The sequence below is a fragment of the Ailuropoda melanoleuca genome, chromosome 3 (genome assembly GCF_002007445.2).
Source record: "Ailuropoda melanoleuca isolate Jingjing chromosome 3, ASM200744v2, whole genome shotgun sequence".
Classification (NCBI taxonomy): Eukaryota; Metazoa; Chordata; class Mammalia; order Carnivora; family Ursidae; genus Ailuropoda; species Ailuropoda melanoleuca.
In genome coordinates, this window is record NC_048220.1 from 85,343,086 (window position 1) to 85,365,496 (window position 22,411).

The window sequence follows — 22,411 nt, forward strand, 5'->3', positions numbered from 1 at the left end:
TTGCAAAATGATCACCACAGTATGTCTAGTGAACATCCGTCACCCTGCATAGTTACGATTTTTTTCTTGCGATGAGAACTTTTAGCAACTTTCAAATATGCAATACGACATCGTTACCGCCAGCCGCCATGCTGTCCATCACATCCCCGGGACTTATTCATCTCACAACTGGCCATCTGGAGGCACCAGCCTCTCCTCACTCCTCAAACATCCCGCATGCTCTGTTCTCTGTCTAGAGCACCCCCCCCCACAGCCACACACTGGCTCATCTGCTCCCACGACAAAGCGGCCCCTTCACCGTGATGAGCGGGGTGGGCAGGGGGCAGCGTGGGGAACTGCAAAGCCTGAGCAAAGCGGACTCCACTCAGTCGGAATGTGCGTTCAGGGCGCCATGTTCAAGAGGAAATCGAGATCCAAACTTTCATGTGAAATCGCCTTTCAAATGTTGTCAGTCACATCGGCAGGTCGTTTTTGGTCCTCATGCCACCATCTATGGTCGGTCACTACCTATGAACACCAGTAAGAGGAAGCAAGAGGCAATATGGGGCAACACTGTTTTCTTCCCCCCAGCCCGACCCTGCCTCTCTCTTTCTTTCAGTTATGGGATGAGTTGTGTCCCCAAAATTTCTTGTGTTGAAGTCCTAACCTTTAGTACCTCGGAATGTGACTGTACGAGGAGATGGGGTATTTAAAGAGACAACTGAGTTGAAACAAAGTTGGGCCCTGGTCCAATATGAGGCATGTCCTTATAAGAAGAAACTACCACACAGACCCACAGAAGGAAGGTCAAGTGAAGACCCAGGAAGAAGATGGGTACGCATCTACAAGCCGGGGGAGAGGCTCAGACCAAACCAACCCCGCTCGTACCTTGATGTTGGACTTCCAGCCTCCAGGTCTGTGTAAAGATAAATCTCTACTGTTTAAGGCCCCTCAGTCTGTGATACTAGTTACAGCAGCCCCAGCAAAAGAATTCATTCTGTGTCTCTCTTGTGTCCTCCTCTATCTGGTGGGACAGAAAATGATCAAGTTAAAAAGGGAACAGGGGCCACGGGGTGAGTTGGTGGCAGATCTGTCTCCAGAAAGGATTTAACGAGCATAGATCCGCCACAACACACGTCCCACAGGCCAGGATGCAGGACCTTCCCTGAGTCCTCTCAGGGACGAGCATGGCATCTGCTTGGGAGCAATGTCTGGGGGTGCAGAGTGAGACCGTGAGGCCACGCCCCAACGACCAACTCTGCTTTCTAAATGGATGGCTCCAAGACAAGGGGAAGGTATGGTGGAAATTCAGAAGAATGAAGGTGGGAAAAAGAGGAGGGGAGGGAGACCACACTCTGTGTGCTGAGACCTCCCGCCCCCAAATCTCTAAAATTCCACTCCAGCTCACAAAATGGTGCATGGGAATGGATTTCTTAATGGAACCTGCAAAGGAGCTGTAACCAGGGTCAGGGGGCGACAACCCCCATCAGCTGATGTTGAGATGGGGGAGGGGCAGGGACGGGGCTAGAGGCAAGAAGACCTCAGTCCGCATCTGGAGCTCCACCAATCCCCCCACTAGCCCGTGAGTTCGGTGGCTCTTCGTCCCCATTTCACATAGGGGGGAACTGAGGCTGTGAGCGGGCTGAGCCAGCCAAGGTCTTGTAGCCAGCGAGCCGCAGCGCCGGGATTCGGTTCTGGCTTCCGTGCACCGCCCTGGCATCGTGGTCCGCGGCGCCCCTCGCCCAGAATCCCCAGCAAGCCTTGGCTGGAGCTGCCACAGGAAAACAAAGGGACGGCCCGCTGGCTGCAGGGGAGCGGCTCGCCACCAGGGGGCAGCGCGTGCTTGCAGCCGCCCGCGGACCGCCTTTGTCCTGGTGAGGCCCCCTTCCCGCACCGGGTTTACGCCGGAGCCCCCGCTCCCGGTGCCTGCGGGCGATTAGCCCGGGACAGGCCCCCGCACGACGCAGAGCCTGCCCGGCAACCCCGCAGCTCTCCCCTGCGTCACCCGGCCCTCCTCCGCTCTGCCTGGCAAATGAATTGCATTTCTTGCCATCTTCCAGGGCCTGGCTCAAAGATCTTCCCAGCTTCTCGGCTTTCCTGAAGACTTCATCTTATGCATACGCAAATCGATGCTCGGTGGCCTCGGCCCAGCCCTCCCTCCATCAGCCCCCTCTGGGCTGTGAAAGCATCTCCTGTGTGCAATGCTGTGCAAATGTAGATTCCCCACCCCCTTCCTTGTTCCATCCAAAGGGAGCCCAGAAGCTGGTCCTTCCTAGAAATCCCCAAGCTGCCTGGGCTCCTGGGCTGGGAGAGCAGCCAGTGCCTCTATCTATCCCTGTGCTTTGTGGGCCCAAGAAGGTCTTTTTATGGACAGAGACCCATTTGGACCAGGACCACATCTGAGTCATCCCTGGCCCCCCGGCCCAGCTTGGTCATTGCTGGTCAATCTTTCTGTGGGTTCCCAGGGGTGCCCTGGTGCCTGGAGGTGCCCCTCAAGTGTCCCCAGTTTCCTGCAGCTGGCCTGGGCTGGGAGGCCTTTACAGACCCAAGGTGAACCCTACCCTGGGGAAGAGGACTTGGCAATCAACAGAGCTGGCATCTCGGGAGCCTGTTTCTTCCTCTCCCACTCCCCCTGCCTGTGTGCCCTCTCTCTCTGGCTGTCTCTCTCTCTGTCAAATAAATAAATCAGATCTTTAAAAAAAAAAAAAAAAAAACGAACAAAAAAACCCAGAGTTGGCATCTCAACCCAGGCAGGCTATCTCCACGGCTGCCCCCCCCGCCTCCCCTACACACAGACCCAAAAGTGATACTCGGTCCATAGTGAGCACTTGCCTTTAGCTGGAAACGGCCTTTCTGTGTGTTTCCTCCTTTCACCCTCAGACACCTTGGCAGAGTAGAAAGGCCTTGCCCATTCCACGGAGGAGAAACCTGAGATACAGGGCAGGGGAGGGACCAGTGCAGGCTCCGTCTCACCTCACAGAGCTGTGCCTTCCTCCTGGAAGCTGCCCACCCCCTTCCTCCGGGCCTTGACCTCCGATCTCAAGTATTCTCCCCCTCTCTCTTATGCTTTCCCATCTGCTTCTTCAGAGGGCCCAACACCTGACCCTTGGGCTATTCTCCCTTCCTCATGTGACTATTACTGCCTGTCTCCCCTCTCAACTCTGAGATCCACGTGGTAGGAACAATGTTAATCTTGTCCCCCGTGGTATTCCCCACACAGAGCACTTCGCCTGCCACGCAACCAAGGTGCTGAATGAATGACTGAAAATGCAGAACAAGCCCAGGGAGCATGTGACATCATCCTCATCCTCCCCGTCATCCCCAGGCCAGGAATGCGGGCTAGTCCGGAAAAGAAGGAACACTTCTGATACACGCAAATTAAGACATCTTTCAACGTGTATTTGGTTAAAGAGTTTATAGACAGGAAGTGACATGTCTGTAGATTGCAAACATTTTGCGTGTTTTAATAGCAGAAATAGAACGGACTGAAACCGACTTGGTAAAACGCATCTCGGGTGTGAGCCGCACGAAGACGAAGATGGTAGAGCGAGGGTTTGGAGTGTCTGTGTCGCTGTTCCCGTGGGTGTGCAGCGAGCCAAGAACAGGGCCGGAGTTTGACCATGTGGAGCAGAGGGCCAGGCTGAGGCTGCCATGTCCCAGCACTGTGCCGGCTGCCCTGGTCCTGGGCCCCCGCCTCCGGCGAATGAGATCATGAAAATAACAGCACTCACTGGTGGCAGTAAAGTGAGCCATGCCGATGAGCCAGCCATGACCTTGCTAGCTGCACGCACCAGGGCTCTCAGGAGGTATGTGGTGAGCCTGGGTTGTCAGTGGAAAGGCTGCCCTGACCGGTGGGTTTGGAGCCCTGAGGGTCCCCTGCAAGCCTGCGGTGACCCCCCACTTTCACACTGCCCTGTCTGCAAGTGTCTGGATTGCCCCTCCCTCCTGTCTGGCTGGTTCCTCTGCGAGAGCTAGAGGCAACCATGGGGGGAGAGGAAGGGGTCAGCCCAGAGAGGGGGACAGCTTGCTGTGGCCTCACCGTGGTTGCGGGAGGGAGAGGATTGCCCCCAGTGCTCTCGATCTGCACCCCAGCTGCCAGGGCTGTGAACCGCATCCCGGGGCAGGGCAGGACAGGGCAGGGCAGGGCGCCCTGCATAGAGCCGAATCCTGGCAGCCTTGTGTCTTAGGCCCCAGGCATGTGCCTTGAATTATTCTTCCAAGGTAACGGTCCATTCTATTTGTAAACTGGAGTCAACCACTCACCGAGTTTTGCTCAAGCAGCTGAGGAATAATACACAAAATGTGAATGTGCCCAATGCCGTCAGGGCAACCGAGGCACCGGGTCCCTGGCCCCTCCTCCAGCACTATCTCCTGGTCAGAAGGTGAAGACAGTGGGGCCCAGTTGTGGGTCCTTTGAATGCTGGATACTGACCTTGGATTTTACCTTGAGAACCATGGCGGGTTTAGAGGGAAGCACTCAGATTTGCATTTCTGAAAAGTCCTGTGGAGTGTGGGTCAGAGGGATGAGACAGGCCAAGCTAGGAGGTGTCCAAGAGTCCTGAATAACGGTCCCAAAGATGTCCTCATCCTAATCACCCGGATCTGTGACTGTCACTTGGCATGGTGAAAGGGACTGTGCAGATGAGAGTGAGTCAAGGATCTTGATATGGGGAAATGATCCAGGCAGCCCAGTGTCATCACGGGGGTCTTTGTGAAAGGGGGGGCGGGAGAAAGATTTGACCAGGCCGTGCTGCTGGCTTTGCAGACGGAGAAGGAGCCGCAAGCCGAGGAGTGCGTGTAGCCGCTGGAGGCTAGGACAGGCAAGGAAACATTCTGTCTGCTATGGCCTCAGTGTGTCCCCTCAAACCTCCTATGTTGAAATCCTAACCCCCAGTGCAATGGTATTAGGGGGTGGAGCCTTTGGGAGGTGACCGGGTCCCTCCGTCCTCCCCAGTGGGATTAGTGTTTCTACAAAAGTGACCCCAGACAGCTTCCTATCCAGTGAGACTCGCTTTGTATTTCTGGCCTCCAGAGCCATAAGAGAATAAATGTGTGTTGCTCTAAGGCAGTAAATTCATGGAAAGTTCTACAGCAGTGATAGGAAGCTAATGCAGGCCTTCCCCTCTCTGGGCCTCTGTTTCCCCGTTGAGGCTGTGGACACAGGGAAGCTTTATAGGCAGACATAAAGAGGAAGCCAGGGCTGAGCAGAAATAAAGCAGCCCTTTCCTAGGAGACGGGGACTGTCTCTGTGCCACCGTGGACAAGGCAGAGTGGGCATCCCAAGCTCCGGTGCCTGCCCCATCTAGTTCTAGAAGTGCGTGTGGTGGGCAGGGGTGCAAGGGCCAATGGGGAGTGGCGGGGCCTGTGGGAAAGGACAGAGCAAAGGCACTGACTGTCGGGGGTGGGGGGAAGCCCCACCCGTGTTGCCAGGTGAGAAGGTGGCCAGATCGCCCATCTCTGCTTAGAGAAGTCAGGATGATGGATTTTCATGTGAAATCTCTCAGTCCTTTGATAGTGCCAACCAATTAGAAAAGAATTAAACACTGAACCAGCCAAACCAAACACATCTGCAACTCAGCCTGGCCTCCAGCTTGCCATTCAATTCTGGGCTTTGGTGTCAACACATTTGGGCTGGAATCTTCGCACGGCCACCGGCAGGTCACCCAGGCAACATGCCGGACCGCTCGGAGCCTCAGTTTCCTCATTTGTGACAAAAGGGTAAGAATGCTTACGTCACTGGGTTGGGGAAAGAATCGATTGTGAAGTGCCTGTAAGGGGCACAGAGCATGGATGAGTGTGTTATTAAGTGTTTGCTGTTACTGTTGTTGCTGTCATTTTACTGCGTGAGCGGGGAAGACGTTTGTCCATCCTTCCGTGCCCTGTGCGGGTCCTTCCCATAGGAAGGGCCTCTGTGTCAAGCACTTCGAGCCTGAGCTCCGGAGAAGACAGCCCCACAGTTGGCTGTGCACCTCGGGGTGTGTGTGAAGTGTGAGCACGCATCGCTCAGAGCCTGCTGTAAGAGTCGGGCTGGGAGGGTCCACAAAGAGCAAGGCCACGACCACTGAATTCCAACCGCCGCCTTGCCACGCCCGCGCCCCTGTCCTGCTCCTTTCTAAAGCAGCCTTCACGAACCTCAGACGGCCGTGGCCCACATGCCAGACTGAGCTGGGGCTTGCAGCCCCAAATCCCCCAAGCCCCAAAGAAATTTGAACTCAGGGTTTCCCCAGATTTAGCTCTTATGCTCTAGCCAGTATCTCCTGTGGTTCGCATGTCTTTCTTCAAGTTGACTCTCGTCGTCTTCTCCTTCCGTAAATCCAGGTCCATCTTAGGAACGTGAGATGTACAACAATGGTCTTAACGAGCTAATGATTTTTTTCCTTATACATGTCAAGAAAAAGTGTCTCTGTTACAAATTCAAAAACTCAGCTGGGTTATGATGGCCAGTCATCCTGCCTGCTCTCACAGTGGTCCGGCAGACCCTTTGGGTTGGTTGAGGGGAAGGGCAGGCAGCCTGGTCTCATGACGGCTGCTTCTCCCTGGAGGTCTCTCCCAGCTTTGGTTGCTCCGCCACAGGGACTCACACATGTGGGAGGGAACGGCAAAGAGAGGAGTCAGGCGAAGCTGGGAGCACTCCTTCAAGGGCCATGATCAGCTCTTCACTTTTTAAAATGGATTTGACAGTGTGTTGGAGTAATTCATTCACACCTTCTGCTTGGACGATGGTTCCCAGTCCTTGCATTGAAATGCAATCTGTGAACAAAACATGTGGCTTCTGTGGGACCAAGTCCAAACTGTGGGCATGGCATTCGAGGCTCTTTGAGCCCTGACTTTCCAGCTCTCTCCTCCTGCTGTGTTGCCCTTGAGTCTGTATTCCAGCACTCTGCAGCCACCAAGGGGTGCCCTTCTGTGGTGTCCGTGCTACAGTCACTGTTGGGAGAAACCTCTTAGCCTTCGTCTGTTAAGCAAACTTCTTCGGTCTTCAAAACCCTACTCAGCACCACTTCCTTTGTGGAATGTTCCCTGATTCATCCTCTGAGTTCAGTCTCCCCAGAAGAGTTGCTTGCTCTTTCTCCTCTACCAAATGTCCCAAATCTTTCAGCTTTTTGGCATCTTTGCCAGCACTGTCGGCTGAGCCCACACCTGTCACCCACCTGATGACAAGGGTCACCAAACAGGTCTCCCTATATCCCCTTCTCACCTCTCACCTCCAGCAGTCACAGTAATCATGGAGAAACCTTGCTCAGAGCGTGCTGCTCCCCTCTTTAAAATTTTCCAGCAACTTCCATTTTACACAGAATATAATCCAAGGTCTTAGAAAAGCCCCCGAGACCTGGCATGATCTGGTTCCCACCCACCTCTCTGGCCTCGACCTCCTCCTCCCTCCTCCAGCTCACTGGCCCAGTCTTCTTGCCCCAGAGTTGGCAGCTGCTGTTCCTGGAATGTTCTGTGCCTACCTGCCTTTCACACATGGACTCCCTCTGACCCTATCTGATACACACACACACACACACACACACACACACACACACACCCTCTCTCTCTCTCTCTTCACCTACTCAGCACTCAGGACTCACCTGAACACTCATCCCCTGGGGAAGCTCTCAGTGCTCCCCCCCATGACTGAAGGGTCTTGAAGAGAAGGGATTGATTTGCGTGTCCCAGGCTGGGGACAGGGTGAGACCTAAACTCTGTGTGGGGACAGATCCACGGGGCCCCGCAGGAAGATTGAGCCCCTCCGATGGTGTTCACTGTCTAGCCTCCCTTGGGCCTGAGCCAAGCAAGTGTGAGTACCGCTGCCCTCGCCAGGGGTGCCCGCCCCCGCAGGGGAGGTTCAGGGGGGCTCGGTGGGACACCCCCTGCCTGGAGATCAGTGGTAAAGTTACAGAGAAAGCAGCCCGTGAGTCTCTTTGAGTTACGGAGATGTGTACCTTCCAGGTGAAACAAGTACAAGTACAGTGAGCATAAGACCTGGAGTCAGGAAAAGCCAGGTGGAGACTTGGCTCTGTCCTGATTCAGTGCGGCCTGGAGCAAGGGCCGTGAACTTGCTGGCCATTTCCTGGCGGCCAGAGGAGACGTCTCCAGAGTCAGTTCCAACTTGGGGTTAATACCAATGAACTTCACAGAACCTGAGAGTCACCCCCCAAATGGGAACAATGATACCAACCAGGGTGTAAGGATGTAATGAGACAGGACAGCAAATACGTCTCGCAGGGCTGTACAACAGGAGTGCAGTTGCCATTGAAACTCTCATGGGTCCCAAGCATTCTTGCCTTCATGGGCCCATTCCTCATAAAATAATTTTAAAACTTATATTTTATGACTACATTGATATAATGATAAATACAATTCCAGCTGGATAATATTCATTTTTCTCTTTTATTTTAAAATAAATTGAAACCTTTTCATGGGCCACTAAGAATATCTGTTTCCCTCCCCTCCACCGCCCTACCTTTCATGTTCCACTTGACCTCCTACACGGGGTCCTGGGCTCTGCCAGGGGCTCTGATGTCGGCATGGGTGATGAGGGCTCTGCCAGGCCAGGGGTCACCTGGTACGTAATTCTGCCCCAGAAAGCCGGTTCAGTGGCTCTGTGTGTGTTGAACATCAGCCATCACCGGCACTGATAGATTTGCGGGTGCTAATAACTTCCCTGGTGTCATCCCGTGAGTTCAGTTGTGTCCTCTGAAAACACATGTCCACTTGGAAACTTAGAATGTGGCCTTCTTTGGAAATAGGGTCGTTTTAAGTTTCTTTAGACCTTAAGATGAAGTCATCCTGGCTAAATTCCATGATTGGTGTCCTTATAGAAAGAGGAGAGGACACAGAGACACAGAGGAAGTGACACGAGGATGAAGGTAGAAATGGCGAGATGTGTCTACAAGCCAGGGAACATCTAGATTGCCCACAGCACTTACCTGGCAGCTATCCGACGCCAAGAGCGAGGCGTGCAACGGGGTCTCCCTCGCAGCCTCCAGAAGGAGCCAACCCCTGCAGAGCACGTGGCCCCTGATCAGTGAGAGAACACATTTCTGTAGCTTGAAGTCACTGGGTCTGTGGCTAATTGTGACAGCAGTGCTAGGACACCAATGCGCTCTGCGCATCCTCACAGCAGCCCTGCCCGCGAGGAAGACACCCTTACTGTCCTCCAGGTAGACATGGGAGGGGGGGCTCAGAAAGTTCCCACAGCTTGCCCCAAGTGACCCTGTCCTCCCCCAGACTCTGGCCATGGCAGGCCCGGGATGCAGGGACTTGGGTCATGGGGTCTGGAAGTGGTGGGAGGTGAGGCTGGCTGGTGAGAAAGGGCACGGCCACCAAGGGGAAGCTGCATCCTGCAGCGGTCGACATGGATCATTGGAAGCATCCTGGAGCCACCTGGGAACTGCTTAGGTGTGACCTTGACTGAAGAAACAATGTGAAAGCAAAACGGATTCTGCACCGAGATCTCAGCTGTGCAAAACCAGAGCTGCCTGTGGTCCAAGCCTGCAAAATATGCAGCATGTACTCTTAGGGCACTGGATTTGTGGGAGGTTTTTGCCATCTATTATCCCAAATCCTCCTGATGTGACGTGGTGGTGGGTGGCGGTGGTCGCGATCTAGACAGGGAAACCACAAGGAGGGATCCTTCCCCAGCTCCTGAAAGCTAAGAACTGCAGCCCCAGCACACAGCTTCCTCTACCAGCTCTGTGGATCCTGCTGCCCAAATCCCATTTCCCTCCCGGCGTCGGCACTGCAGGGGCCGCAGCCCTGCAGGAGATCCACTGGGGCTGGCTGGTCAGGGGAAAGCAAGCCTTCATCCCCCGCCCTGACTTCAGAGTCCCTGCTAGCGCCGGGGCCCTGTGCAGGAGGCAGGGGTGGGAGACGCATGGGAGGGTGGGTGAGCCGCGCGGACGTCGCCCGGGGCTCCACGGTGAGGGCACTGCGTTTGCACAAGCTGTATTTTTCCAGAGTGCCTGTGCTTATTAATCAGTAGGTCCTTTGACTTGCCAGGAGAGCTCATCTGCAAGGGGTTGGGTGCACATGCGGTCATCTCATGGGGCGGTAGCTGGACCCTTTGGTGTCAGAGTCCCCAGCTGAGGGATGGGGGGCTTCAAGGCCAGGCGGATTGCTCTCAGAGGGCATGCAGGTACATTCATTTCTCTACCCCATCACTTATCGCTGCATATTGACAACTATCTAAGAGCCCCCACCATGGGCCTGACATAGCTCTGGGCCCGGAGATCAACGGTGAACAAGATTTGTGTGACTTCTGCTCTCGAGGAGCTCACAGGCCAATGCGAGTGACAGCCACCTTAATTATCCCACAAATGATGTTTAAGTACAAATGTCAAGAAGTAGAGAGAGACATGAGACCCTGTCTGGAGACCCATAGGGCTGGTTTCTCTGGGAAAGGAGAGTTTGAGCCGAGAGCGGAGGGGTGAGGAGGTGTTGGATAAGAGTGGAGGAAGGGAGGTGGCCATGTGGGAATAGCATCCAGGCAGAGGAACAGCATGTGCAAAGACCCTGAGGCAGGAGGGAACAAAGCACATTCAAGGAAAATGAAAGCAGTGTCGCTGAGGTGGAGAAAGTGGTAAAAACAGGAGGCCAGAGATGGGGCTCCAGGATAAAGGGGTAAGGGAGGAAGAATCAGGCCACGTAGGGCCTGATAGGATTAGCAGTGGTTTTGGTCTCTGGCCTAAAACAGCGGGAAACACTGAAGAAGTTTTAACAGCTAAGTGATGTGATCAGATTTCAACCAGACCAGGGACCTGCATTCAAGCTGGAGTCCCCAGGACACCACGTGGCTGGGGGCAAGTCCCTCCATCATCCCAAGTCAATTTTCTCCTCTATAAAGTGGGAGTCAACAGGGCCACCTTACTGGACCTTTATCATTTAATTGCGCGTCTGTTTAACGCCATGACTTGCAAGTATCATCTTCCTCACTATGGATGAGGAAAGAGAGGATAAGAGAGGTGGAGTGACTTTCCCAGGGACACAGAGCAGGAAAGTACCAGAGGTTGGTATGAACCAACCTGACACTACCCCAAACTCCCTCATTGCCTGGCCCTGAAATGCGGCTGGGTTGAGATGAGGGATGGAAAGTGAGCCGAATGAGGGGTGGGAGTGGCAGGCTTTACACCAATGTTCTCTTCTCCACATCCGGCTTCTTCAGATGCCCAGGGAAAAAGACCAGGGGAGCCTCTGCATGCGTGTGTATGTGCGTGTGTGTGTGCGTGTGTCTGTGTGTGCGTGTGTGTGTATGTGCCTGTGTGCATGTGAGTGCGTGTGCGTAGGTCTAATTATTTTTGGCAGGAAGGGAACTTAATTAAGAATTGAGTTCACAGCTTTCCCACTGAGACTTAGCTGGTGCAGCAGGTTGGAGAAAGGGAGTAGAAAGCAGGGCAGACTGCAGACAATGACACCAAAATAATGAAGTGGAACCTTAGGGCTTTCCAGGGAGAAAGGGTGGGGGCACAGATGCTATTTTGGGTCCTGGTCATGCATCACAAAGCCAGTGTGCTAACATTCTGGATGCACAGCAGAATTCTTTCTGAGAGTTGGAGCAGAGGCCGGCAGGCCATTGCCCTTTGGCGATGGCAGAGATTGTGTCATTGGACAAGGGGTATTGAGACAGGGTGTTCTGGAAGGAGCCCTGGACCCGGAGCCTGCTCCATTCCTCCGGCCGTGCTGTTTCTCTCCACCTGCCATCTCTTCTCATCTGGACCTTTCCCTGTGGCCTCCTGAGCTCTGGACACCATGGATCCTTGCCCTCTCTTTTGGATTTCAGAAAGTTTCCTGGAACATCCATCCAAAACAGGCAGCTATGCAATGAATCCAGATTGGACACAGGTTTTATTTGGCCTGCAATGTCTTTAAAAACAAAATGTGAACCTCTGCTATGAAGAGGAGATCGCACGTAGAGAGCACGGCTATGTGCCAGGCCCTGAGCTAAGTGCTGGGGGCACAGTGGGAAGAGGGCAGAGGCCTACGCAGACCGATGGCAAGCACTGCACAGCAGTGACATCATGGGATGGTGATAAGAGCCATACGGGGCGATCAGTGAGACGGGGAGGGTGGCGACCTTACACTGGGTGATCAGGGAGCCTTCCAAGGTTGAGGAGGAGGCCACCAGGGGAAGGAGAGGGAGGCACTTGGCAGAGGGAGGACCTGGTCCTGGGAGACCAGCGAGGGCTCAGCATTTGCAGGACTGGAGCTCAGCACACAAGCGAGCAGGCCACAGAAAGACTGAGACAGGTAGGATCAGAGGATGGTCATCTTGAAGGTCATGGACTTTGTTGTGAGGGCCAGGCGCCCACGAGGTGGGGAGAGCATGTGGGTGTCAGTAAGACCTCCTCGTTATTGATTGGTTGCTGAATGGAACTGACTCATGGGAGCTGGTCTGAAAATAACTTTGTTTTCGTCCCCTGCATTAGCAGGGCGGTCCCTGGGCTTCTCCGGGGTAGGGGTAGGGGTAGTAGCCGCTTAGGCCACTTAAGGACCCCGGCCACAGCTTTAGTTCTGGAAATAATAATGTCTGCTCACCCACGCATTCACCAGTGCTCTTTCATATCCCAGCAGGGGTGAATCAGGGAGAGGGAAGGGGAAGCAACGGTTTCTACATGACAAGTAGCTTTGCATTCTCTGGCCGGCACAGGGGTTAAAGCCGACTTTTTCTATGAGAGTGCCCCTATGGCTTCTCAGGAGGCTTCTGTGCTAGAACCGCCCCTGGCCCTAACTCCCAGAATGGTGATATCTCTCCTTAGGCCCTGGTTTCTAGACCATCTCTGTACCCAGTGCTAGCTGCCTCTTCCAGAAGATCCACTCGGCAGAATGGAAGGCCATTTCCAGCTGGTCTTTTCAGCGGCTGGGACCACATCTGGCCTAAGAGAGCACCCATGTATTCCTTGGTCCCTACATGGTTTACACGTACACCGTCACCACCGCCACCACCGCCCTCATCAACATCACTGTCATCACCACCATCACCACCATCATCAGTATGTGCATCGTCCCCATCACAACCGTCTCCTCCTCCTCCTCCATCTGCTCTTCCTCCCCCTCCTCCTCCTCGTCTTCTTCTTCTCCTCCTTCTTCTTCATCAACATAGATCTAAATCAGAAGCTGGCAAACATTCTTTTAAAGGACCAGATAGTAGGGGCTCCTGGCTGGCTCATTTGGTGGAGTGTGCGACCCTTGATCTCAGGGTTCACTCTTGATGTTTGGGTGGGCCTCACGTTGTGTGCAGAGATTACATAAAAATGAAATCTTAAAAAAAGGGGGGAGGGGACCAGATAGTAAATATCGAGGATTGTAGGTCGTTTGGTCTCTGTGACAATTACTCAACTATCTTTGAAGCCCACTTTGAAGCCACAGAAATATATAATGAAAGAGTTGGCTGTGTTGCAGTAAAACTTTGCAAAAAAATAGGCAGGCTGTAGTTTGCTGATTCCTGACCTAAACAGACTTCAGAAATACTATTTCTCCCATGCATGAGAATCAGACAGCCGTGTTCTCATCTATCACAGGTCACAAACCCACCTTGCCATAGAACCTCAGCCAATCCAAATACTCACACGTATGCAGAAGTGGAGAGACTAACACTTTTCTTTGATAATCACTGCCTTTCTCCATTCCTAAGACCATCTTGAGAGAAAAAACTAAGTGGCAGTCGTGGGGGCTAGGAGACAGCCAACTAGAACGTAAGATTAAAAAGAATAGAGAGTTCCCAGGAAACATCTTCTCTCTGCTGGAGAAGCTTGTAACTGTCTCTTTAAGTCATTTCAGAGGCTCTGAAGGTTTGAGGTCAGAGAACTCCTAGATCCTCAAGCCTCGAGGCAGAGATATTTTCTGACACAGCTGCCCTGGCCTTGTCTGGCTTCCTAGAGGAGCTGCGGAGAGCTGCCAGGATGAGTCTTCTTTGTAAGTTAAGTGACTTCGGTGATTCTTGCTGATGGCAGCATCTTGGCACCTTCAAAGGTCTAGGGGCAGCAGCTGGGAGTTTGAACACCAGAGCCGCCGTCTGCGTGACCCTGGGCAGGCACTTTGCCTCTTGACCCATTTTCACATGGCACAATGGGTGAATAATACCTGCCTTTGGGGGGGAGGTTTGCAAGAATTAACTGAAATAATACATGTCATGTACCATTTTCTAAAATATTTGTGGATCTGGTGGGGATATAGAAATGAAGCCCCATTTCTCTCCCATTCCTGCTTTCTGCTGTGTGTGGTTAGAACTTGCTTCTCCATCCTTTGTCAAAGTCTCTGGCAGATGATGGATACTTCTGAGTTCCCTTTCTTTGGATCCATCTCAACCTGTTTTCTTTTGATTTCTCTCCATCATAAAGCCACTACATGCACTCGTTTATTCAGTCAGCAGCACACATTGGCATCTGTTTCGTGCCTCGTGGCACAGAAGTGTAGTGGACAGGTTCCCCGCCATCTCAGAGCTCGGGCTGTAGGAAGGCAGTTACACCAGGCCAACTGACTGGGCCCTTCAGGTGTCCAAGTTTAGACTGCCCTCGAGGGATTACTAAGAAGGACAGAATCGGCACCACAAAACCACCCCAAGACTTTCCTACACCTCTCTGGCCACATAAAGCGGAAGATAAGAAAGCAAGGAAGAAGAGATCTTTGGAGTTTTGAGCCATTTTCTGAGTTCAGAGTGCAGGGGCTTCCTCCCTTCTCCTCCAGGACCCAAACATGTACCCCTGTGAGAAGTCTTTCAACACCTTCCGCCCCGAGGCCATCGAAGCCCCATCAATGTTGACCAAAGGAGCGGTGATGAACAAAAAACTGAGGGGAACTGCAGCCAGTGAGCAGACTTTTGTCCTCTTCCCTCTCCCTCCTCTTTCTTGACCCTAGAAGGGGGAACAGACAGGAAGTGAAGTATCTCAGAGAGATGGCGACAGCTCACTGTCTCACAAGGTCAGGGAGAGGAGAAGGAGCCAACGAGCAGACTACGCCCTCTCCCCACTCTTGAGTCCCCCAAGCCTCCAGTCTGGTGATAAGGAAAACAGAAGAAAGAGTGAAAAGATCGAACTTAAACCAGAGAAGGGGTAGTTTGAAGCAGTTGAGGCCGGACTTCTGACGACCTGCACTGTTTGGAGAGCTCTGAGCAGCCACCAAGCACCTTATAGATGGCGTCCCATTCAAACCTCACCACACGCTTACGTGTGAGTCAGGACTCGAGTGACCGACTCAAACTAGATCAAGCAGAGAAAGGATTTACCACTCACATAATCAGGGAAGAATAATGGTTAGCTCTTGAAGGAGGCTCTGCAAGAGGGCCCCATCTCCAACCCTCTTTCCCTCTGTCTCTGTCCCTCCATCTTTCACCTCTCCTTCAGCTTCTCACGGCATGCTTAGTTTGTATTACTTATGTATTTATCCCACAGCCCCAGGCAACCACTTGGATGTTGGTATTAATTTCCAACGGCCGCTATAACAAATTACCACAAATGTGGGCCAAAGGAGCAGTAGTGATCAAAGGAAAGGGGGCACAAGAGCAGCTGGGGGGCAGAGATTTTTGTCCTCTTCCCTCTCCCTCCTCTTTCTTGACCTTAAAAAAGGGAGCAGACAGGAAGTGTCTGCTTAAAACAGCACAGGTCTAGTCTTACTGTTGTGGAGGTCAGAAGTCCAAACTGTGCCTCATTGGGCTAAAATCACAGTGTTGGCAGGATTATGTTCCCCTGAAAGTTCTAGAGGAGAACCTTATCCTTGCTTTTTCCAGGTTCTAGGTGCTTCCTGTTTGGCTTGGCTTGTGGCCCCTTCCTCCATCTCCAGCGGCCAGTGGAATCCTCACACGGCACTAATTCTTGTGCCTCTTTCTCTTACTTTTAAGGAGCCTTGCGATGACATAGGGCTCATCTTAATAATCCAGGATAATCTTCCAATTTTAAAGTCAGCTGATTGGTAAACATTTCCATCTGCAACCTTCATTCCATTTTGCCATGTAAGGACACATATTTGCAGGTTCTGGAGATTAGGGTGTGGACGTCTTCAGGGACCATTATTCTATCTGTCACACCATCTAATGGGCATCTTGAACTTGGTAAGTCCACATCTAAACTTCTGCTCTTCCCCACCCCACAATCCTAGCACCACCTACAACCAGCCCCGTCTGAGCTGATGATGAGTCCATCCCTCACTTTCCAAAGTCACAGAGACTTGGCTCCCCCTCTATCTCACATCCTGCCTCCAATCTGCCAGTTACTCCTGTTGCCTCTATCCTCAGAGCGTCTCACTTCTCATCAGGCTGGACCAGCTATCATGTGCTCTTGCCTGGAAGATTGCAAGAACCTCCTCTCGGGCCTCCCTGATTCTACCCTTGCCCCTACAGTCTAGTCCCAGCAGGACAGAGAAAGAGATTCTTTGAAAACCTGGGTCAGATCAAATGGCTCTTTGAAGGTAACCCCATCTATCTCCTGCACTTACTGAGACAGAATCAGGAATCAGAGAGATGGAGATCGAAGTGCTACATTATTACTGGAAAGCTGTGCCAGAGGATTTGGCTTAGGTGTGACTGTTAAAGCACCTCTGAATTGAATTTATTTGCCCAAACTTCAGGCAGAGCTCTGTTAAGATAGCCAAGCAAGTAGACCAAAATACTCTCTTCCTGAAGCCAGGCAGATGTGAAGGAGACAGAGGAGACAGCTCTGAGCCAGCACCATCTCCCCAACTTTCCAACTGAGGAGAGAAGAAAGGGTGGAGAAAGGGGCATGAGTCCCCTGGGGATGTCCTTTCACAGAGAAAAGATACAGATTCCTTTTCAGTTCCTACTGATGTTTTGGTATGAGGGAGATTCATTGTCACGGCCCAGAGAGAGGCTCATTTCTACACCTGGGTTTGTCTGGGAAGCACGATGGCTACAGACTGTGGGAGCATGGGACCTAGAGGATGTTGTGGAGAGCTGACACTCTATGATGTATGCCTAGGTGTGGGAGGCATTTCTGAATTGACTCCCATGATTCCCACCTCCTGATAGTCACACTCTGGTGTCATCCCCTCCCATTGAGTGTAGGATGGACCTAGTGGCTTGCTTCTAATGAATAGAACATAGCAAAAATGACGGAATGCCACTTCTAAAATAAGATTATACAAGACTGTGACTTCCGTTTTGCACTTGCTCACTTTCTTCTCCTCCTCCTCCTCCTCCTTCTCCTTCTTCTTCTTTGTCTTCTTCTTCTTCCTCTTGTTTCTCTTGCTGACTCTTCCCTGACACTTCACTTGATGAAACAAGTATCATGTGGAACCCACAAGGCAAGGAAATAAGCATGACCACCAGTCAACAGCCAGTGAAGAACTGAGGCCCTCAGTCTAACAAACCATGAGGGACTGAATCCTGTCAACAACTATGTGAGTGAGCTTAGTGGCAGATCCATCCCTAGTTGAGCCTTGAGTTGCCTACAGCCCTGGAGGACACTTTGACTGCATCCTGTGAGAGACCTGCCCCTGCTAAACCATGTCCAGATTCCTGACCCACAGAAACTGACATCATAAATTGTGTCATTTTAAGTTATTATGTTTTGGAATAATTTGTTATACAGCACTGGCTAACTAATACATAATTCCTTAGCACAATGCTTGGCACAGAATACGCATAAAATGGACACTACTTTTGTTACATCTGATTCCAAAACCACTTCCCCAGCTACTTCTCACGAGTTCCTGAGAGATACTTCTAAGGTTAGAGTTGTTCTCCAAATATTTTCTTTTCTTTAATTCTCAGCTATCTGCGAGTCTCAAAAAATTGAGGAAACAAGGGTAGAGAAATGCTCTTCTTTCCTCCAGCTTGAGAGGCACCAAGAGACAGAAACTGAAGTGAACTGGTATTTTTCCCTCCTACTGTGATTTTGCTGGTCCTGAATTTCCTACTCACCCCATGAATTTAGCTGCAGCCCAAATTCAACCTTAGCTGAAAAGCTGCAAAGTGGTGCCGGATAAAAACAGCACGGCCCACATAGAAACAAGCCTCCCCTTTCCAAGTTGCCATAGAGATAAGGGAACAGGTGACTAATAAGAAAGCTTTGCCTGGATCTTGGTAAACGGACCCAGCCTTGATGCCTAGGGGATTGCTCACATGCAAATTCCTCCGGAGCTCTATTCTGATGAACAATTCCAAGAAAGCTGGCTCCACTGGGCTCCCAGGAATGTCTTATGTGCATAAATTCATAAGACAAGTCATGCTCTAAAGGTATCTGTTAAGTTGTTCTTTATGCCTAGTAATGATTTTCCTTGGGGACCCACCCCATCCCTCTCTGGGCTGTACCAGTGATTTTTTTCCAGACGGGCACATGCCCCAAGCCTGTCAGTGAGGCTTCATTCTGGGATCCTTTTGTATCCACTTGGAAAGAGAAGCATTTTTAAATAGCAGAAACAGAATGTGAGTATGGGATTGCTTGGGGCCACCGTTTCAGGATAACAACCCTAGAAGAAGCAGAGATGGCACAGAAACATACTAAAAAAGAAAGGGAGGGAGAGGAAGGCAGAGATCCCACAATACCACTTGAGTATTTAGATCCATGTGTTTCTGATCAGATTTCAACCCTAGAGTCATGGGTCACATGAGCCAACCAATTTCATTTTTGCTTAAGTCTGCCTGGGTTGAGTTTCTGCCCTTTGCAAAGAAAAGAGAACTGTTAGGGATTGCATTGTGTCCCCCAAAAGATATGCTGAAATCCTAACCTCCGGTACCTCAGAATGTGACCTTATTTGGAAATAGGGTCATTGTGGATATCATCAGTTAAGATGAGGTCATGCTGGAGTAGGGGGCCCTTAGTCCAATATGACTGGTGTCCTTGTAAGAAGAGGATGTGAGGTCACAGGATGGCAGAGGCAGAGATTCAAGTGCTGTCGCTGCCAGCCCAGGCATGCCCGAGATCCCCAGCCGGCACCAGGAGCCAGGAAGAGGGAAGGAAGGGTTCCACTCAGAGTTGAAGAAGGAGCATGACCCGGTTGACACCTTGATTTCAGGCTTCTGGCCTCCAGAACTGGGAAGGGATGAATTTCTGTTGTTTTAAGTCCCTCAGTGTATGGTACTCGATAAATACAGTGGCCCTGGAAATGAATCCGACACCTGGCTGATAGAAACATCACGAAAGGAAGCCAAGACCTGGCAGCAGAGTCTGAGATGGGGTTCCTTGCCCTCTGTCTCTCCCTCTAGCTCTGGGACTCTGGGCACCTTTCTTCACCTTACTTGCCTTGTCTGTGAAATGAGGAGCCAATTGCCCTTGCCGTGCTGTGGCACGTGCTTGGGATGATGTTCGAGAAGGGACCTAACGGCACCTATTACTCAACAACTCTTTACTGAAAGAACCATTAGGGGTATGGGCTAAAGGATCTCAGTATGTTTTTTTTTTTAAGATGTATTTATTTATTTGAGAGAGAGAGAGCACGTGTGTGGGGGAGAGGGGCAGAGGGAGAGAGAGAGAGAATCTCAAGCAGTCTGCCTGCCAAGTGCAGAGCCCAACACGGGAGCTGAGATTGGGACCTAAGCTGCAACCAAGAGTGGGATGCTTAACCAGCTGCACTCCCCAGGTGCCCCTAAAGGATCTCAGTTTTAGAAATGACTCACTCCTCAGTGTTCGTCTTCTTTTTGTTCATTTGGAGTATATTTAGATTCATTTAGGCCTCTTTTTCTTCATCTCCATTTCCGAGGATGTTTTCAAAGGGATTTCCTATCATGCCCTTGTCTTATTTCCCAGCAAACGCAGTTTCTTTCAGTCCCCCAAACTCAGCTGTCTTCATGTGGTGGGCGACTGACAAGCAGCACACGCTGTCAGACTTGAGAGACTCCAGCGAGGGGACTCGGTCCTCCGTGGCAGGCTTTAATTTAGCCGGCCGAGTTACTGACTGAGAGCAAGAAAAGGAAGGCAGAAACCCAACTGTTGGCATTTTCTCCAATTGTTTAGCTATTTGCACAACCTCACTGCTCTTAAGGGGGGGGGGCATTGAGATTACTGAAGCTTCTTGTTCTGTGCCTTGGGGGGAGCCTGGGAGGGGCTTCTTCAGGAATTCGTACAATGGGACATTCTGGCAATGGGCATTCCGTGGGAAGAGAAGAGACAAGAGAACGGGGGGAGTCCACCCGAACAGAACCGCTAGACTATGGTCTAAAAAAGATGGTGGTTCTTGGGGCGCCTGGGTGGTGTAGTCGTTAAGCGTCTGCCTTTGGCTCAGGGCGTGATCCCGGAGTTCTCGGATCGAGCCCCACATCAGGCTCCTCCGCTGGGAGCCTGCTTCTTCCTCTCCCACTCCCCCTGCTTGTGTTCCCTCTCTCGCTGGCTGTCTCTGTCAAATAAATAAATAAAATCTTAAAAAATAAATAAATAAAAAGATGGTGGTTCCAGAGGGTCTATTCACATTCCTCTAATGTGAGCCACTGTAAAAAATCTTATTACACTGTGTTATATTTTTCTGCCCTTGCCAGTCTCTCTCCATATCCTCAACATTTTGCAACAGAGCAGCCCACATGTAAATGACATTAGCAGGCTCTAACCATAATCGTGCATGTTGTTGTTGTTTTTTTTTTTTTAATCATCATTTTCCCCTCCACTGCACTTCAAACCAAGCACAAAGTTCTGAGATCAAGAAGATCATAGAAGTTAAGGAAAGATCTTTTGTGGCTTAAATATCCTAGGGGAACAGGGCCCTCATCCTCCACCCTAAGGGTCCCAGCCAAATGCAATTACATGCATCCTTCTAGAGAAATTACCAGTGGACAAAAATGTCGCCACTTTTATTTACACATTAGTAGATATGTCCCTGTAGTAGTTTGCTAGGGCTGTTGTAACACAAAATCAGGGGGCTTAAGCAGATATCTGTCTCACAGTTCTGGAATCTAAGCATCTTAGATGAAGGTGCTGGCAAGTTTCATCCCTTCTGAAGGTTGTGAGGGCAGATCTGGTCCAGTCCTCTCTCCCTGGCTTGTAGATGACTGTCTTCATGTGCTTACGGTGCTCTCTCTGCGAAGTGTCTGTGTCTCTCAGTTTCCCCTTTGTATAAGGATCTGATCATATTGGATCAGGGCCCGCCCTAAAGACCTGACTTTAACTCGATTACCTCTATATAAAAACCCTATCTTCAAATAAGGTTACATCCTGAGGTACTGGGGATTAGAACCTCAACACATGAACTTAGAGCGGGACCCAATTCAAGCCATAGCAGTTCCATTTTCCAGTTCAAGAAATTCTGCGTATGAAATGCCCCAAATTTAATGAAGAAAGAGTCGAAAGCATACGCACAGGTCTGCGGTGGTCTTGATGCCAGCAGTGGCTACATTCAGAAACCGAAGCCCGTCTTGGACCAGGACGGGGAGTTCTGTTTCCCTCTTCTGGGTGGGACATGTTTGTTGTCGTCTGTGAAGGCCTTGGTCACGTGAGATCCTGACCACAAGCGTGGCTACTTGGCCAAAGCTTAGCTGGGGAAGCCAGAATGTTAACTTTTGCCTTTTGAGTTATTACTGCTGCACAAATGATTAAAATCTGGCTCTTCAAAATTTAAGTAATTAACACCTTTGGTGATTCTCTCCAAAGGGATATCAGCTTAACTGAACGTGATAAACTTTTAATTAACTTTTATTGTCGGCAACACAGGATTTCCCTGTTAGCGGGGGCTTGCAGAGAGGTGTTCCGTCATGTTGCTAACTATGCTTTCACCTTGCTGAGCTGCAGCCAGTCCACACCCTCCGCCAGCCGCCTGCCGTATAAAAAAAGGAAAATGACTCCAGATGGGCTGGGAGGAGCGATCCCAATGTAGACTGAGTTTATACCATGGAGACAGTGGGGTTGGGACGTGTGTTTTCTCCTCTGCCCCCAGCCAGCTAAGTTAGCATCATTTCCTGGGCCAAAGTCATGCTGGGATTGCAGAACTTATATTTAGTGTATAAGGGTGAACAGTAGACCCACTTATAATAGCCGAAAGAGATGTATTATTAGCTACTTTAACAGGAAGAAAAACTCAGCCTCCGAAAGGTTAAGAGACTTGCCAGAGGTCATATGACTTTTAGCAACTGAGCCAAAACTAAGACTTAAGATTTGGTGCCCCAAAGTCCTTCCGACCTTATCATAGAGGCCAGCTGCTCCATTCAGCCTGGATTTTCTTCTGAGCATCGCCGTCCTGTCACGCTCAGGTCATTTGGCTCGAGTGAGGCTGACTTCACCTATTCCACTAGGAGGCTGGGGTTGGACACATGACCCAGCCTGGTCAATCGAAGTCGCGACAATTGGTTCTCATGCGCATGTGACTCAAAAGAAGCTGATGGAATTTGATGGAAGGGCTCTGTTCCCATGCTGGATTTGCAGCTGCCAGTGGTCATCCTCACCTACACTTAGGAAAAGGCCGTCTAAGAATGAAAGGATCACGCAAGACAATGGTCATGGCTAAAGTCAGAGTTACCCCTAGACTTTTCAGTTAAACGAGCCAATAAATTTTCTTTTCTTCCTTCAGTTCGTTTCAA